The sequence below is a fragment of the Apteryx rowi genome, unplaced genomic scaffold (assembly GCF_003343035.1).
Source record: "Apteryx rowi isolate R43461 unplaced genomic scaffold, aptRow1 scaffold_53, whole genome shotgun sequence".
NCBI classification, from domain to species: Eukaryota; Metazoa; Chordata; class Aves; order Apterygiformes; family Apterygidae; genus Apteryx; species Apteryx rowi.
In genome coordinates this window covers 2551656-2571111 of record NW_020450794.1, presented here as the reverse complement: position 1 = coordinate 2571111, position 19456 = coordinate 2551656, and positions in this window count along the sequence as shown.

Here is a 19456-nt window from a genome sequence, read left to right as displayed (position 1 = left end):
ATTTTTCTCCCCCCTCGTCTCCGAGATTCCTGCAGGATACATGCGATTCCCTACTCATTTCATGCATCCTGCTGCATGCCCCAATCAAAGCCCCGTGCTGGAGGTAGGGTGCTGGCGCCTGGATGCTCTCGCTCCCACATGTGTCCTGAGCCAGCCAGGGAGCTGCCTAGCGCAGAGACGCGGCTCCACCTTCCTCGCTCCTGAGCGCTTTCTGCTGCTGGCTCGGCTTCTCTCCCTGCTGCTTATAGGAAGGACTCATCACAGATCTAACCTGAATAATCACCCCCAAGACAAACTTTCTTGGTTCCTTTTTTTGGTGACCCAGCTCACAACTCAGTTCTAAGCATCTGGGCTTCATTTCTGCGTAAGCTGGGAACTGATAAAGGAAGGGAAAAGGTGAAAATTCAGAGAGGCAGACCAGAATCATGAGCAAAGTGTACATAGGGCACATTTAACATTGGATTAGCTGGCCTCAAGCGTATGGGCAGTGGCAAAGCGATTGCATTAAATGAAATAGAGGCTATTTATCCTAAAATGTTAAAAGGCCCAAGGCAGACAAACAGGAGCCATTTCATTCTCCCGGGATTCCTCATGTCCTGCCAGCAGCCTGGATTGCTTTCCTGCCCTTAGCTCCCGTCTGCCCAGTGCTGGCCCTTGGCCACCAGCCCAGAGACAGCCTGGGTGGGAGACCATGGGCAGCTGCCTATGAGAGGAGGGTAACACATGAAACCCCGAAGCCTTTTCAGAGGTATTTAGGTGCCTGAAGGTGCAAAGAGGCACTTAATGTCATTCAAAAGTTTCTAAGTAGATTGGAGGGAGAGAGGGTGGAAATTCCCATTTAAGGGACTGAGGCTGAAGAATCTCACCTGCCTCGAGGCCTTGGACAAGGTGGTGCCTTGGAGGTGCCCGCCAGGCACCTGTCTTCTTGGCTAGGCACCTAAATATCTTAGAAAATGTGCTCCAAAGTAATTTCTCTGCTGTTGTGTAATGCTTCTGCCTACCCAAGGTCAGGAGTGAAGTCTCAGCAGTGTCCCCTCTTGATGTGTGAAAACTGCTGCCCTACTGCTATGGGTGTATGGAGATGTATGGATCTCGGGGAAGACAAATTGCTCCTCCAGCTGCACGTCTCTGGCAGACATTGATTTGCAATAAGGCTGTCAACGGCAGCGGGAGAGCCCTGATCCTGAAAAACAATATGCCAATTGCCTGCGTTGATTTTAATTCTTTGCTCCTTTGCGTGCAACCTGTTCTGCTGCAGTATTCCTTGGAGATGGGATGTGCCGCTGCCTCTCCGCTGTCGCTCTTCTAGAGCACGATGCCTGTCCAGCCCATTTCAGAAAGAATCAAGAAGACAGGCTGGCTCGCAGGATTATTTGAAAGCTGTGCAGACCTGTAAGTCACTGGATTATTTATATAATTTTGTCTGTTTCTTTTACATCTGTACTTTAAACATCCGTTATAAGGCAATACTGCTTTTAGTGGCGAGCCAAGTTTTTCTTCTAAAACACATGTTCCCTAAAGCCTTAGTACTTTATTTCCTTTGTTCTGATTTATTGCTGTTGTCTTACCACAGATGCTAGGCACTGAGGGGAAAAAAAGGCAAAAAACAACAAAACAACCCTCTCTACTCCCCTCCCTGCACTGCATGCATCAAGATTAACACACTGGGTGTATTACATTAAGCAATTCAACAAGGAACTGACTTACCTTTAATTTCTTAGTTACTTCCAAATAGAACTGTTGATGAAAAGTGAGTGTTTATAAGTTAATAGTGTTAAGAATATTATTAAAAAAAGAAAGAAAGAAAGAAAGCTACTGTAGGGAACAGTAAGATGGGATAGATTCTAAATCTGGAGAATGATATAGTGAGATTAAAAAATAAAAGCTGTATTTAAGAAGCAAACCTCCTGACTGCATTTTATAAATCTAACTGAAACCAATCAAGGATTTTGTGGATATCAGTTTTTGTGTGCCTTTTATCAAAGCATAAAATGGCCTTACTTTTCAAAGGATCAACTCTCTTTCTCAAAATAAGGCCTCTCTACAGCATCTCATGATGAACATCAAGCAATTGAGGCATTCAATCACTGGTCACTTAAAAAAAAAAATCGGCTGTTACCATGAAAATTGTAGAGATCTTTGAGACAGAAAAGTTCTACAGAAGTTTTTCTCAGAGGTCATTCAGCCTTGACAATAGTAGAAGGCTAGATTAGTTTCACTGGTATTTATACCAAAGTTAGCTTCATGTTTCGCCTCCTGAAATGAAAAGCCATATTGCAGAGGTCAAGCTGTGGACACGAGTCAGATTAACCTCAGCAGAGAAACACTTATTTAGGACTACTGAGTGCATGTGGCACACAACTCCTGCACCCTCTCACCCCCGGGAAATGTTTGAGTCCGTACTCACAGCTGTTTTTGTTTTAATTTTCCAAAAACATGCCTATTTGTATTGGAGTTTGTAACACTTCCTCTATTCTCCTCTTTATTTTTCTTAAAATCTAAGCTGGGAAGGATTGTGATTCTCATCTATGAATAATACACGTGCTGTCAAAACGGATATGCAAACTCAGCTCCATATGCTGGCATGTATTTCCCTCCATAGGGAAGAAGGAGTGTATGAAAGGGGAGATTAAAAAAAATGAAGAAGGAGAGGATGGTGAAGGCTGAGGAACATGTCTCGGGCTCCCCAGCTGCCTTCACAGGAGCAAGTCTGTCTGGATTGCCTCCAGGACAGGCTCGGGCAGAGTCTCCACTGTAGCATGGTTCGGACGGTGCTGGAAAGCCGCGATCTCCTGCATTATCCGTGAGGGCTTCCAAGCCTTAGACTGTGCAAAATCCCTGCTCGCTGCTCTCGCTGCTGTGCTTGGCCACGTGTGCTGGGAGTAGAGCTGCTGGCTGGTCCAGGCAGTGTCTGCATGCCATGTTGAAGTGGCTGCTACTGTCATTGCACAGGATTTGGGGACCTTGTGATGCGGCATATGCTGCTGAGTTCAGAGAGGTTGGGACAAAGCCTTTGTCCTCTGTAGACAACCCGTTTGCGCTTGCAGTGGTTGTGCTAACAGGGTGGCTTTTCTTTTGCCAGTGGTCAAGTACACTGTGTCCCAGTGCTCTGTGACCATGAAGGTCAAATAAAGCTAGGTGATCACTAGGGAATTTGCCCTGGCAGAGGGGAACACTCTTAATATTTGCATTCTTAATATTTTCTTCCTTTCTGTAAACCAACTTGACAGCAGGCTCAGTTCTATCAGGTATACTCACGCTGACTGTTCTTTGGGCTGATTAATAACAAACTGCATTTCTTTACTTTTCCCTTGAGGAAGGTTGTTGATGTGAGACTCATTGTCATATTGGGGCCCGTTAACTGTCTCAGTTAACAAAGGAGAACATTCAGAACTGTGCTCAGAGACATATTTTTCTTCTTCTTTCTTTTTAAATGGAAACCAGCTTTCTTAGCAAAATGTATTACAGAATCTGTCCCTTGAAACCAACATGAGGCAAGAGCAGCTGGTTGCAGCTAGTTGCAACATCTCATCTTGCTGACTGGGGGCACATCATGTTACAAGTGGTTCTGCTAGTGACCCCTCTGCTAAGGAAACCTCCTGAGATCTGTCTAGCTGGCTGTTTGTTAACTGGTCTGAGATGAGTTGAAGACCCAATTTCACTTGGCTTCTTTGAGGAACCAGCTGTACATACTTGAGCCAAGTTCACTGAACTGAACCCTCAGTAAACCTAGACCTGAATCTGAGAGAATTTGGACCAGTATACTGGTTTCAGTGGAAATCGGGTCAGACTTTGACCCCAAACCAGCAAGCTTTCTGATTTTGAATGTCTTTTGAGGGTTCATTTAAGCCAGAAAGTCAGAGACAGCGATGAAATAGAAACTCAGCATTGGGGCAAATGTGCTAGGAGCTTCATAACAGTCTCACCTAGTTCCTAATGGCAAGATCAAATCCTAGTATAAAATAGTCATGCTGCTGATGAAACTTGGAGCATAAATACTGTAGAACATGTATTGTTGATTAAGCATCTTTATAATTATGTATGGTCGTAACTTCCTTTAGAAACAATTTAAAACTGATTCCAAGTCCAATCTGGAACAGCTTTTAAAACAGCATACTCAGTACCAAAATCCAAGTAGTAAATCACTCGGATGAGTATGGAATGCGAGAATCTTGGAAGCTTTCTCAAAGGGCATGCTCTGTTTCGCTTGGGAAAAATAGACAGTCTGCCTTCTCCACACTTGCCTCATTGAAAACTGCTCATGAGAAGATCTTTCACAGAGAGACTTAGGAGTATTGGGCCCTTTTCTGTTTTCTTAGAAACAAGGAGATGCATTTCAACTCTGCAGTCAACTTGATTTTAAAGTGACTTGCTTTCTATGATCACTCTTGGGTTCTGGAATGCTACAGAAATCATCTGAGGGTATTTTCAACACTTCAAAATTAAAATCAAATTGTTGAAGTTCTGCCAGCATTTAAATGAAAATTATTTTTTCTAAACACACACTGAAGGACTTTCAACACTTTTATCACAAGAGCATTCTTAACCTAAACACCTTTTCTTTGTGGCTTTTAAAGCATCCAGTCTGCGCTGCTAAAACCAAACACCTCTTAGAATCTCATTGAATTCAAGATCTTTTCAGCAGAAAACTAGATGAGCAAGAAGGGCTCATTTTCCACGCAGCGGAAAGACATAAGCGGGTGGACCAGCAAATACCGTTTCTGTGCCCACAGCAGTGTCTGGGCAGCTGTGCCAGTGCAGTCTTCTGTTGTGCAGAGAGGGGCCAGATGTGGGGCTGAGCACCTGGGGCCTGTGCAACTCATGACAGTGAACAGGGGGTAACAGAGGCAGGAGCTGACTGTAAAATTCGTTGCTGTGCAGATGCTTTGCTATTCAGCTTTCCACGCAGTGGAGACAGGAAAGCCGTAGAAGCTGCTGCAGGCTAATGAGAGAGGATTAGCCCAGCCCTTGCATCTCTGGGGGTTTTGGAGAGCTTCTAAGGCTGAGGCCCCACTGTGTGTAGCCGGAGAGAGCGGCTTGGTACGGGGGGCAGAGCCCAGGCTGGCACGGGAGCAGCTATGTGGAGCTCCTCGGGCACCTGCGATACAGCTTGCTCCCACTCCCTTCCCCAGCAACGGGGAGTAGCTGGCCCTACGGTGTTTCATAGACTCAAAAGCCTCCTGGAGGCAGGTCAAGCTTGAGCCACAAATTTGAACAGGCAGAAGCTGCCCTATCTCCTGTTGTAGAGACCTGGAAATCAAGGGACTGGGGTTTGTACCAGAGTCTGTCTAGGCCAGTATCTTGTCACTGACAGTGGCCAGTAGCAGAGGCCTGGAGGAAGAGTGTGAGAACGGGATGTGTACGAAATGAGGTAGTTCTCCAAGGCTCCCTCCCAGCCTCAAGGATTTTCAGAAGCTCAGGATTTCCATGGGGCTCTGTGCCCCCCATCCTTCTCTCAGAAACCCTGGGCAGGTGTGTGATCCCAGTGGCTAGTTCAGTGGTTGACCATGGGAAGTTAATTGTGATGTTTCTAAAAGCACTGGCTGAGGGGTTTTTCTCATCATTTCAGGTTGGCAGAAGAAGAAGAACCTGTCCAGGTGAAGGAAGCTCTCCTTGGTTTATGCCAGGCGAGGATGTGGTCCTTCTTTATTATTGCCTCTTTGATAGCCCAGCGGACAGACCGAGGGTGTTTCCACCTCTCAGGGCAGCAGCAGGGCTGCCCGAGGAATATGCCCCTGCTTTGACAGGCTCTATTCTGCCTGGAGACCAATGCCTGGAGGCCTGCAGACCAATCCCTTCAGCGGCCCATATTACTTGGTGTTATCAACTAGCCGCAGATCTGGGGCTTTGGCAACACAGTCCTTCCAAGCGTCTCCCGAGACATGTGCTTCCTAGCGGGCTGCAGGTCGGCAGCTGATGTTCTTCTCGAGACAGGGAGCCAGTCCTGTATGTCTGCTTTCACCAAGGGTGCTGAGCAAAAGCATCCCCCGCAGGAGCCAGGTTGATTTTCATCTGGTTCGGGTGCTATTGGGTGCACTCCCTCCATCAACAAGCGCTTTTAACAAGTGCTGTCATTCCTGTGCTGCGACGGGCACCTCTAAGCACAAGTGACCATGCAGTGCCTGCGATCCTGAGATTTTGATGTGTTTCTCCTTGTGCTAGGTTTTCTGATATTCACTTAGGAACTAACCGTATTACGAGAGGCTGCCTACAAGGTAAGTTTCCTATATAAAATGTTCTGATATACCCACCTTCCCAGTTTTTACTTGCAGCAATAAGTAAGCTCTTTACAAAACTAGCAATGAGGGAAATATAAATCTTAAAAGAGACCTCTCCCTATGTGTAACCTTAAAAGTTGTGCTGTGGTGAGCTACAGAAGCTACAAATGAAAGAAAGCTGGCTAAAACCATTTTGGTCCTAGAGACATGGCAGTCCTTCAGACCAGGACTCCACAATGGTCTTCTCCAATATATATTGCCACATATTGGGATATTAATGCCATTCCCTTCAGCCAACTTCTACTTAGCCGCCCAGGCCTGGCTGGGGCTGGAAAAGCAGAGATGGGAGAGGAGATAGGATCTCCCAGTGGCTTGTTGTCGGCCAGGAAAATCCTGGCTTGGAAAAGGGTGAGGTGGAGCATGTCCAAATAAGAAGCGTCTGGAAGGAGTTTGTGATGATTAGCTAAGAAATGTGAAATTTCCTTTTCCAGATGAGCACATTGCATCTTTTGTAAAAGGCAGCAATTGCTTCTTGTGAGACTTAGCACGTCTGTTAATTTGATGAGTTAGCCTCGCAAATTAACTAGATCAGTCATTGGACAGGCTTTTTTGAGTTCCTTGTTTCAGCCCGCTTGATAAAGTTGGTAGCGTGCTAGACTTTCATAATCAGAAAGACCTTCAAAATATGCAAGTTATTTCTGGCATGTTGTGTTCTCAACATGTCAAGGGAGCATGGATTATTTTTACACAAACAGGCAAATCAAAATGGTTCCTTAGCAAGATCCCATGAAAATTCTTAGGGCCCTGAGAAAGAAAAAAAACATAAGAAAATCACGGTCCTGAATTATTTGATGGGTGCTTAGGTAGGTTGTGCTGTTACACACTCAGAAGTTCATTTGCACCAACTCAGACATCTGATGCATAATGGAGAGTGAAGGGTGAAACGGAAGGGGAAAATGAGGACCAGGAATTAATTTGGATATCTGATCTTCGAGTAGGCTGTTTTTTCCTTACTGTGAACTTATCATCAAATATAGACCTTGAAAAATCACAGACACTATTGGAAATTCTTTCTCATAGCCCTTCGGTGAAAGGTGATGTGCATGTGTTGAGAGAAGCAGGGGGATCTCTGTATCTGAACAGGCCTGTATAGAAACAACGTGCCGACACCGCACCGAAAAGTGTGGGGCAGTCCTGAAGGGAGGTTCCTGGGGTGTCCTGCGTTCCCTCGGTGTGCCCAGGCATTGCAGCACAAATTACGGTACACACTTTGCAAATATTGGAGGCTGTTTTGAAACTCCCTGCTAAGGGTTACAAACGCTGACTGCTGTATCTAGGCAAAGTCAATTAGACATCATAGCTGTGGCCTCAGCTCACAGTATTTTGTGTCTGAAGCAGTATGGCTGTTTCGGGTTCTTAGGCACTAGATTGCCTCTTTTTTTTTTTAAACTTAAGTAAATTTAAGCTTCAGCTGAATAGAAGTCTTCTGTTCAGTCATATTGGCATTAGTGTTGCAACAATATTTGTTCACCCTAATTTTCTCTATGAATATTACTGGAAGAGAGATCGTTTACTATGATTCCTAGACTTGACTAGTGTACTAAAAGGAATACAAAATAATTGAGAACTTTTGTTATTCTGAATCTGTTATACAGAACAGTTTAACTAAACAAGCGAATTGGGAATTAAATAGTCTATCCTGTAGTAAAGTTTTAACTTTCCTTAAATATTTGTTTCTGAAAACTTGTTTACTTCCACCTTCATGAGACAGCTCTCGTAGCTTGAGTGGCTTTGCCACTTGTCTGGGTCCCAAGAATCAAGCTAGCAAGGGTAAAACCTTTACTCCCTTCCCGTGTTTCTCTGTATGTATGTGTAGATAAATATGTATATATGTAAGTACAGGTCCTGGTTCTCATTTATATGTAAACTGCGTCAACATCTGAACAAAGAAGAGTATTTTTTTTTCCTCAGGGTAGCTAGCCAAAATCAAATTACAACACTCACCAAGGCTGAGTCCTATGATTAAGATAAAAAAAAGTATAGCCTGGTCTTGGATAACATTTTTCCTTCTCAATGTAGAAGTGCATTTTTCCACAATGAAGAGGCTTTTTAACAGTAAAGGAGGTGTACAGTATGCATAAATATTGATATTTAGTGCTTCAGATATTATGACACAGAAGGCCGGGTTTTATTCCTGGCCCTGCATCTGGCCTACTCAGGTGTCCCTGAGACACGTGAAACGTAGACTTCCCTGGCTGAGCAACCAGCCCGCGTGGTCGTCACAGTTCAGAGTGAACTCTGAACGCCTGTGGGAGCGTTAAAGGGTGCAATTCATCTGGCTGATTTTAGCAGTGAGGGGCCCCTCCCCGGGCCCCGTTAAATGGGTGTCCGGGTGTCCGTGGAAAAGCGCCTCGGGGCGAGCTCGCTCAGGCGCAAATCCCTGCGCTTCGCCAGGCGAGTCCCACCACCGCGGCTTGGTCTCGCTGCTTGTGCCTCCCTCAGGGGGGGCAAAGCCAAGGACGTCCTTTGCCCTCATGCCAACGATTCTGGCCATCAGTACAAGGGCTGTGCACCTCCTAATCCGTAGTTACTTCTGTGAGTAGTGTTTTTATAGCTTTAGTATTGTTGTCCAAGCGCAGGTATAGCGCTTGTTGTTGGGTTTGGCGGAGACGCAGCTGCCTACTTCAAGGTTCATTTTGGCCCAACCCGTGTCCTTAAGGCTTATGTAGGTGAATGTTAAAAATTATTAATAATTACATCTTTTCTCAGTGTGAGGTAGTTCTTTTGCAAATACTTTATCCCAGGAAAAATGGAAGGGAAAAGAGCATGTTGAAACCTCACGCGGCTGAGCTCTGTATTGGATGTGTTGATGAATAGTAAACCACAGCAATAGAGACAGTGCTGCTGTGTGCTATATATTGTATCTACAGGCACATTTGAAATGGAAGTTCAAACTGCTTATTTGTTTATTTATTTATTTTAAAACCTTGCTCTTAAAATTTGTTCTTCTTTCTCCTCTGACAAGCAGCAAAAAGGAGCTCTGAGCGTGGGGCCAGGACAGTACCGGACAGGAGAGAATCTGAGGCAGGTGCCTACAATACAAGTAATGGATGATACTGCTATTTCCTGTTTTTGATCTGAATCTCCACTCTTGAGAATTTGAGCTAAATCCTAGGTTTTCTGTTCATTTTTAAGCGGGACATTCAGCAGGTTAAAACCGAGTACCATGAGGTGGTCCTAAGATGGGGGCTTGCTCCAGCTTTCCTGCTGAGCAACTGCTTGCACGTTGTTGCTGAAAAATGCCCGAGACAATGTTAGCTGCTGTGCTGTCACATGGGCTGACACAACACAGGACCTGCTTGGCATTCTTGAAGGGAAATTATCCAGTGCTGCAACTCACAATTTATAACTGGTTGCATGCTAATATCCAAAAAAGGCAAAAAAATCCACTGTGTGTTTTTACAAAAAAATAGGCGGGGGGGGAGGGGAGGCAAAATATAAGCGGCATTCCCTGAGCAGTGGAGATTTGGAAGACTTTTTGGCTAGACCACAGCTGTATGCAGTGCTGTTTCTCCATTAATTGCAAGCAGTTTAAAAGCATCTCCTTCCTTCAAGGAATGATTTTGCTCAGTGTGTATGCTAGTGTTAGTCTCCTGAACGCGATACTCTCTCGAAAGCTCTCCCTCATGCTGGAGCAGCGGGACATGCCTGCCTCCTTTGTCCCTGCCGTTCGGGAAACCTGTGTCTATACTGCTTGTCTCTACAGCCCTGGGTTCCTTATTAGCGATATTCCTCCCCTTAAAGAAAAACAGAACACAAAACCCAACAACAGCACTTCTTCCCCAGAGCTCACTTCTATTTGTAGTATTTAAACTGGGCAGTGCAAGTGCTCTGTGAAAACCAGTGGCTTAAAACGTAAAGCACTGCATTGTCACGGCAAGCTTGTTGTTCAGCATACTAATGATTTCTGAGTCACTGTATTTATGAAATGTCGTGTAATAACTACCTCACCACAATGCAAAGTAAGTAGTGGGAAATCAGGGGGTTTATGATTTTGACATTTTAGTGTATAAACTTATCCCTGAATCTCTATGGGGGTTACTGGGAATTAGAGTTTTCATGACTTCTACAAAATGACATTGAATTTCATAATTTGTAACACTCCATATATATATTCCATATTGCGCATTTTATTACAGGCTCAATGTCTTATATTACGTGTGTCAGCTGCAGAGAGGAAATGTGTGAAGACTGTTCTGTGGAAGGGGGGGGACAACATGGTAAAACCTTCGAGTGGACACCTCAGAGCCTGCGGGATAAGGTGCCATTGCACACCTGCAGTGTGCTGGGATGCTAAAATCCACCCTCAGTGCTGTCTGTTTTGGGATGGATGTGGGATGGATTACAAAGCCCTCGTGGAAGGAGCCTTTCTGGCCAGCACTTGTCACTAGAGGACTCTTCCACCTTTAATACATGTGTGTTACCGTCTCCCAGCCTATTCAGGAAGGCAAGGGAGTATCCTTTGCCATCTGGATATGCTGGAGCAGATATATTGGGCTGCTGTGCGTGGCCAGTCCCGTGCCCTACTCTTAAGGACCGCCATGTGAAAAATCACAGTGCCCTGCTCTTTGCCAGGCACCGGGAAACCGCTTTGAACACAAGCCTGGGGAAAGTGGAAACAAAACAATTTATTTACAGAATCCAGCTATAACTCAAAATCAATAGTATTGTTGCAACAGCCAGCATGGAAAAACGTCTCTGGGAGAACATCTTCTGGGAGAAGTCTCTGTCGATGGAGTTAGCCAACGTCTTACTGGCAAGGGGTGAGTGCAGGAGAAGCAGCCACAGCTTCAGAAAACCTCAAATTGTCACCATACCTAAGAGAAAGCCATGGCCCTGTTCGGTGCAAGCAGCCAGGCACCTTGATGGGTTTCCTTCGGCACTGTGCAACATAGCTGGGGGTAGTGCGGCCCTTTCTGCTGCAGAGCAGGCGTTAGCAGCCTCCCAGGGACTTGGCAAGCCCCTCACTCGTGTGCAAGGGTGCAGGATGGGGCCCTGAAAGCATGGCAGACCTCGCAGGATCCTGTTTAGTCTGAATTCACAGCTCTAGGCAGATTCAGGTGAGGCAGTCTCACCTCAGCATCACTTGGTACTTTACCTGTCAGCACTAAAAAATTAAAAGGAGCTTGATGTAGCATTTGTTTTGCTTCATTTCAGAAACAGACCCACAGGCTTCAGACTATCTAACCATAAATCAGGTTCGATTTCTGTATGGGCCTTTATGCTCATTATGAGTCTCAAGGTCTTGCAAAATTGTGATTTTCCTAAACTAAAGCTTGATGGAAAGTCAAGCTGTGTTAATGACACAGAAGTGAAATAATGTTTGTTGCTATTCCAGATGCACAGCAAATCTCACTTCTTTCCCATTCCAAATGAAAGAAACATACCCACAGCTACTATTTAGAGATGTAAGCAGCTTCCACTCATTTTAAAGACTCCATATGACGTGTATTTTCTGATTTTCTATAAATAAAAACAGATATTAAGAATGCTACTGGCTATTGCATCCCAGGATAAGTATTTGAGATACAATAAGAGATGCTCAGGGAATTGATAAGTCTTCAGGAGAAAAAGTTTCCCAAGATCAATTTCCTGATTCAATAGTGAAGTCTTCATATCATATAAAAGTGTAATGTGATTGTCTGTGGCTCTAATAAAATCTTGATTTTTCACTAAGCTTTCATCTATAAAAATCAAATTTATCCAGCATTAGTCTGCATTTTGAAAGGGATAGTTTTTTTCTAAAAAGATATGCTAGTTAATCCTTTATGGTACATTAATATGGGAGAACAATAATTTGTTGCATTTTCTTTATACAGAAACAATCAATTGGGAGATGTGCATAATAATTGTCTTTGTCCTTCATTGTCACAGGCCATTAGCTAATGAATTTAAGCTGTTCTTGGCTCTTGTTCTTGGTAGAAAACTACATTAGAGATCTTGTAGCTTTGGCGTTACATAAAACCTTTCTGTGGGTTTTATTTTAGTCTCACTGAGGTGATGCTGCCATGCACTGAGAAATGCACCATGATTTTGCGGCAAGCAACGAGGTCAACGGTGTCTGATGTTGTGGGTCAAGCAAGCTGAAGTGCTTCTACAGTTATTAGGATTGCGGATGCCAGAGCCTCTTTGTTTGGTTCCTTATAAATTTGCCAAACCTTTCACATCTGGTTTCGTGACTCTGCTTCAGGTTGATCTTTTGGGTGGGGAGATTTGCTAAACTCAGTTCAGCTATTCTAACATAGATGCCAGGGAAAATAAGTAGTTTTGTCAATGCTTTAAATAAATAATAGGAGCATGTAACTATAAGCTGAACCATTGTACCCCCTTTGCAGTTTGCCCTCTCAACTAGAAGTTGCTAAAGGAAAAGTCCTGTGAGCAGAGAGGTGCCCTTCACCGGCCTGAGAATATCCACTTGCATCCTGGCTACTTGGAGAAAAAGTTCACATGCAAATGCACTGCAGAAGTGGTTTTGCAATCGTTCCTTCCCTGACAAAATGATTTTTAGCCTACCGGAAGGAGAACTGTCTTGGAAATCACAAAACCTGGAGTGCAAGTCTTATCTTTACTATTGGCTGTAGCCTCTCTGGGGCCATCACGAAGCGTGTAAGTATTTTAATCCTACCTTTAAAGGTAGGTAAGCAGTGTTACCCTCTCGTTGCAGAGATAACTGAGAGGTTGCATACGCTGACCTCTGGCAGAGCTGGCAATGGATGCAGCTTTCCGAGCCTCAATCAAACTGCTTCTCCGCATGTGTCCTCAACGTGCTTGGCTGGGACCAACACTCCTCCCTCACACCAGAGGACACGGGGAGGCCTGTTCTGCTGTCTTCCCCAAGCCGCACGAGGCCAGCTCCTGGGAGCTATTGCTGCTGCACTTGGCACCCTCATCTGCAAGCCACCGGGCGCTGGTCCTCTCCTGAGCGGTGGTACAGGGCAGTACCAGGCTTGCTCTGCAGGGCGCCAGCTCACAGAAGTGCCTCGGGAGAGGCGCCCCAGCCAGCGAGGCCTGCTGAACCACGCAGCCCTCCAGTTACGCCATCCTTTCCCCCATCTGCGACACAGCTGGGCCTGACACTCCTTTCCTGGCCTCCCACCAAAGCCACGAGCCACCGGTTCAGTCGGATTGCTGTCACTTTGGGGTCGCCAGAGTGCTGTGAAGAAGAAAAGCAGGAGCCAGAGACAAAATCCGTACTGCTGTCATTTGTGCTGGGCATCTTACCAGTATCAGGAAAGGACCTGAAACTTCTAGACCTCAGAATTTGTATCTGAGCTTTGAGCTCATGGACATCCTAGTTTTGGGAGAAGACTGGATGGCCAGCGTGTGATACACATCTGCTACCTGGAGAGACTCTCAGGAGAACAGTTGTAGTGTAACTGTGTCAGCTCAGGGATTACGGTTTCTGCACAAGCTGCAGCACCACAGCGTGCAAGGGACGGCTGCCGCGAAGCAGGGGCCGAGCTCCGGTGTGTCGTGTTGGGAGAGGTGCTGCCTGACAACCGGCAGCGCCGGCTGTTTCCTCTGCGAGGTGGTGGGAGGGATGAACTGGGACTGCCTTCTCCTGTTAACAGCCGATGATTGTGCCCTTACCTCTCCCCATTACCTGAATCTGAGATTTGCACAGCCTGTGGGCCCCTGTCTAGTTGTATAGCCTGCCTAGTTGGGAGCTACGCTGCTATTAAAACTCGCACAGATGGTCTGGCACTGAGGCATCAGTGGAAACAGGGTTTGCTTTCAAGTAATTGTCAGCTGAAATGGCGGTGGTGCCAAACCCCTGCAGACAGTGCTCTGTATCAGCACAGCCCCTGATCCCAGGGAGAGGTCTGGTTTTGCTTTGCCTGCTCTACATTTCCAAACGCTAATCAGAAAGCTGTGCTGCACAGTAGTTGGTAAGGGAAAATTTTTAGATTGTTAGCCCGGCAAATGTCCTGAATGCTATATTCAAAATGTGATGCTCCAACATAAAATGAGCAGAATACGCAGCAGAACAAGCGGCTAGAAAACTTTGGCTCTTAGAGGCATGCAGAGGGCAGGTGCCAGATAGCAGTGATCACCCATTTCTCTAAACCGGCAATGCTTACAGGCCTACTGACAGAAGTGGATTCCCATTATGAGTAAATTCAATATGCATGAAAGGCCTCTTGTTCTTCTTCAGCAGAGAGCATAAAGAAAGACTGTCAGACAAACTAATCTCTCCCTGATAGTTTTCTTTTCATCATCACTGAACTGTCATTTCTCCTGGGCTTTGCCAGAATGCTTGATACATCTATTGTTTCCCAAAACAGAAAGTTTTTGCTAGCTCAGGTGATACAGAAATTTTTGCCAGGAAGAAAGAGGCTGAGATGCCTTCACAAGCCTTTTGTTGCTGTTCTGTAGGTGCTCCTTTGCTGAACTCCAGAGCTCTGATTAGAGGTGAAAGGGAGGCATTTGTGGTGACCAATTAGGTTACATCTCTGAACGCAGCCATCAAATTGTTCCCAGCGCTTGCCCCAGGTTGCATGACAGTCGCTGGGCTCCTGGAATTATGGCTTCTCTGGAGAGAAACCCATTTATGCCCTCACATCTTTTGTTTCAAAATTAGTGATTGAAGATGGACTTAGGTACCACTGTGTCACACAGAGACAGTTAGAAAATAGCCCAAACTGGAGATTTAAATTTTTTTGATTGTCCCTCTACAGAGCTGGCAAAGCATTCGCTCCTGAGAGTGTGTGAACAGTCAATAAGATTCCTAAAACTCTTCAGAGAAAAAAAATTCCTCATGTCCCTTCCCTAAACTGTGGATGAAAAATACCTAAATCTAGCAACTTATTCCTGAAGTTGGTGATTTACTGAGGCATCTGCTATAGGGGCATGTTATTGGTAAGGCTGTATGTCCTGCACCAGCTCCTGCAGAGGGATTTATCAAAAATAACATTCTGAAGAGGGGCAAAGCCCAGACGCTGCCATGACCTAGCTGGCAGAACGAGTCCTAAGTCCCATTTGTAGTGAACTCAACACTTTTCTCCTAACCATGCTTCAACTACCCAGTCCCTAAATTATGCTGGATATTAGTACCACTGGAGAACTTAGGTCACTACCTTAGGTGTTTAATGTACCTCTTTCCAATGGACAAAGTGTTATTTGGGGTAGCCAGTGAGTCTATCCAGGTCTGCAAGAGTTGAAGAACGGTGGTCACCTCTGGCTTGGGTGATCTGCTCTCTGCTTAAGTAAAAGCACCACTGCTTGAATTAGTTAACATTTGTAGGTTTTTTTCATGGTGCTGGGGCTGCCCACAGTAGGCAGAGTTTTGGGTTGTAAAGGAATGCTGTTTTATTTATTGGAAGTGTTTAATGACTGATCACCAGATGGATTTCAGCCTACACCCCTGCCAGAGCATATGGACCAGAATGCTCTCTTCACCATAGCGCCAGGACCACTTGGGAGAGGTACCTTTTCCATGTGGGATGATGCATAGTCTGTGGAGCACCTAGTAAGTAAATTTGCACCATTTTATATTGATGAAGAGTGTTATTGCATGCAGGATATTGCAATCAGCTGTCCCTGCATTTTCTGACTTTGTGACTTTAATATATACGATTTGAAAAAATGATGGGGAGATTAGAATGCAACTCTGAGCTGTTGGTAGCCACATGTGTAGCCACATGGTATTGCTCGATGACAATTTAAGGTGATATACTTGTTTAAAAATAACTTGGAACACTATTTAAATACACGTGTTAATCTGGATGTACTAAAGTTCAGTTTCTGAGTCTGGAGTTACATAACTTGGGTGTGATTATTTTGTTTCATTTCCAGATTAACTAGAAACATTTATCTAAACCGGGTGGCTGCTGAGATTGTAAATGCTGGAGCAGGAAACTTTGCAGTCAGGTTGTCAACACAATTAATTGCTTGCCCTTTCGAGACTGATTCTCTTCCATACTGTCTCACAGCCTCCCCAAGACCCACCACCAAAGCCTGCAAACACTTGAATTTCTTTGCATATTCAAATAGGTCCATGGGACTCATTTTCAGCACCTAAAATTTTGCTAGCTGTAAGACTGCAGGACTAAGGCCACACTACATGTACGTATTCTGACTCTGCACTTCAAAATTTTTTTCATCAAGCACTATGTCTTGTATGACATTTGGGATTTTGGTCTTACAAGTCGTTAGCTACAAATTTCCTCTTACTCTAGTAGAAATTCTGGTTTGCATAATAGATTGTCTTATCACATCTGCAAGGTAATTGCTTTAAACAGGCTTCCAAGAGGGCCTCAGATCTGATCTATGATGGTCTGTGCATTTTTAATATATCTACTCCAAGGAAGCATGCCTCTGTTATGAATATACTATGTGGATGACTGATGGTGCAGATCCAGAGTTAACTAGGCATTCCCTTCAAAGACAACATACGATAGGATGTTTGGGCAAAGAGGAATTTCCTGCGTAATCTTTGGAGACAGCTGTATTACATTTTATGATTCCTCTGGTATTCATGCAGAGTTATAGAAATACAGTTAAAAGGGTTAACTATTTTCTGGTACAGTATTCTGATTGATTGCATATCCAGTTACTCCTTTTCTAATAAACAGGGTCTCGGTGAAAAGAATGTATGGACTGTACGACCTTCACTCCCTGCCCTCCCCACCTTTGGGCCTATAATTTCCTTAGATGCCTCCATGAGGCATCTACTGCTAGTTAATCAGAGGTTTGACCTGCTGGCGATGATCAGCTCCAGCTTTGTATCAAACAGGTGTGTGTTTGGGAGGTAGGAAGCAAGACTCCCTCCGAACTTGCTCCACCTCTTCTCTCCTGCCCAGGCTCTTAGAAAAGGGTCTTTATCTTCTTATTCTGCGTCTCTGGAAAAAGAGTCTTGCTTTTCCACTTGTGCTGCCATACCTATCTGAAACTTTTTTTTTTTGCTTCAAATTCTAGCCAAAGGTTGGTCACTCTTTATCTTGTCTAAAGCTTGACCCTCTCAGCTACCTCCATGGAGTGTTGGTGGTAGTTTGCATAACAAGCAATTAAGTTATGAAAAAAGAATATATTAAAAAAGAAGACCATGTTCAAAGTTGAACAGAATTGGGGAAAAAGGAAGGCAAAATCATCAAAATAGGAAAAAGTGAACAATTCAAGAGAATCAAGGTCATTTTTCCTGAAGGGCGTCTTAAATTAAATTAACAGCTGGATTATTTGCTAAGCAATTTGTTGTTGTTGTTGTTTTTTTAAAGAGAGAGAGAGAGAGAGAGAAAGGCATTTTTTTACCTCATTAGTGCTGCAGGATGTCCTATACAAGCATAATTATACTTTGCAAAAAGGCTAGGGAGACCACACAGGAAGGGTATTGAAGAACTGGAAAAGGTACAGAGGCACTGAGCATGACAAAGGATCGAAAGAGTTGGTATTTATGGATGAAGTATGGGCTTTTTTTTTTTTTTTTTTTTTTTTTAAGAGAGAAGCTGGGGCCATCTAAGACATGTACACAATCCTCAAGGATATGAAAAGGTGAATGACAAAACTCATTTGGACTGTTGCAGGCTCACTAACAGGAGAGCGATTAAAAATAAGCTTGGGCAAAGTCCTTCAGAGAAAGCAGTTCTAATCCAGAGTTTTCCCATGCAGAAGAGGGAGAGGCTGGCTGCAGCCTGTGGGTCTCCACCAGCAACACCCCGTCTTTCCTCTCAGCTCTGCAGCCCGAATCCCCGCGTTAGAGCTTCTGCATTTCAGGAATGTGACTCCTGTCCTTGACCTAGGCTGCAGATAAGTACAACATGCCCCTTACCGCCGAGTGGCTTAGGAAGAATTTCAGCCAGACAAGAGGGCTAAGATAAAGGAAGGGCAGGTGAGGAAGGCTTGCACCCCCCCCCCCTTTTTGAACCAGACCTCTTGGCTTTGAATGAACAGGCTGTGAAAAAGAGGTGCTGGTGATTTAACCCAGCTCCTGTCGCTGCAGATGACCCCTTGGCTGCGGAGCTGGGGTGAGGCTGCTCTGCGGAGCAGCAGACGCTGGTTTAGGAGGTGTAACGGGGTGTTGTGCCTGTGCATAGCTCAGTCCCTCGGGTTGGGACCTGGCCCAGGCTAGAAACGCTGCACAGGTCAGTGGATAAAGAAGTCAAAATTTGTGATGTTTTTATTCTTAGTGCTACTTCCTTACAAGTAATGGGAGTATCGCTGAAGTCGTATGCTTTCATTACAGGCTAGGATAGTAACTGGGCTATCTAATTCTGCAATGTGGGAATCACCTTTTCTCAGCTGCCAGTCTCGGTCAAGCTTTCATTGCACAATAAAAGAGCATTTACCCCTCTCCAAAAAATATTCTAGCCAATATCTTGTGTGTGTGTGTGTGTGTATTCCAAACACTTTTCCCTCCAATGCAAAGTGGCTGTTGGGTGTCAACAGAACATGTGCAAAGACAAGTGAGTGGAATTTTTGCAGCAGCAAACAAGAAACAAAGGAAGAAGGGAGGATTAGAGACTGTGATTTTGTCGCTGTGTACGTTTTTATGATGTGCTAAGTGTATCATTGTTTTTTGTTAAATTACTGTTGGGATGTGAAGAAACAAAAGGAAAAGAACAATCGGACTAGTGTGCTGCCACAGAACTTGGTGAGTATTACTTGTTACAGAACTGAGTCTTAAGGCAAAATATACAATATAGGTCCTTATAAATCAGCTAGTGAGACATATTGGGGAACAGGAAGATGGGACTTCCCCCAAATCTACTGCGGTCAGTGCAAATTCTCCATTACCTTTGTTAAACACAGGATCAAACTTTTGATGGGAACTAGAAATATGGGAAAGTTTGAAATGTAGAAAGGTAACCTCATGTGCATGGTCCATTGCCTCAAAAAGCTAAATGCTGTTGCAAATTTGACATAATCCAATTAGTCGATTTCCTCAGTGACATTTCTGCAGGCTCATATACAGAAGGATGGGGAAACTGAGATTTATAATGATAGCTATTTCTAGCAAAGGTCATTTCTTTATTGGTGAACAACCTGTCCTTAGTCATGCTGATGAAGAGGCGTTGAGGGATAAGGGAGAGTTGGTATAGCTTTAGAGCTTAACAGGCACTAACATAAATAGAGCACAGATCATCTTTCTACTTGGACCAGTAGGCTTGCAACCTACCAACAAAGCTCCTCTTTATTCCAGAAAGGAACAGGAGTCAAAATCCAGAAGAAAATCCAGAAAAAAA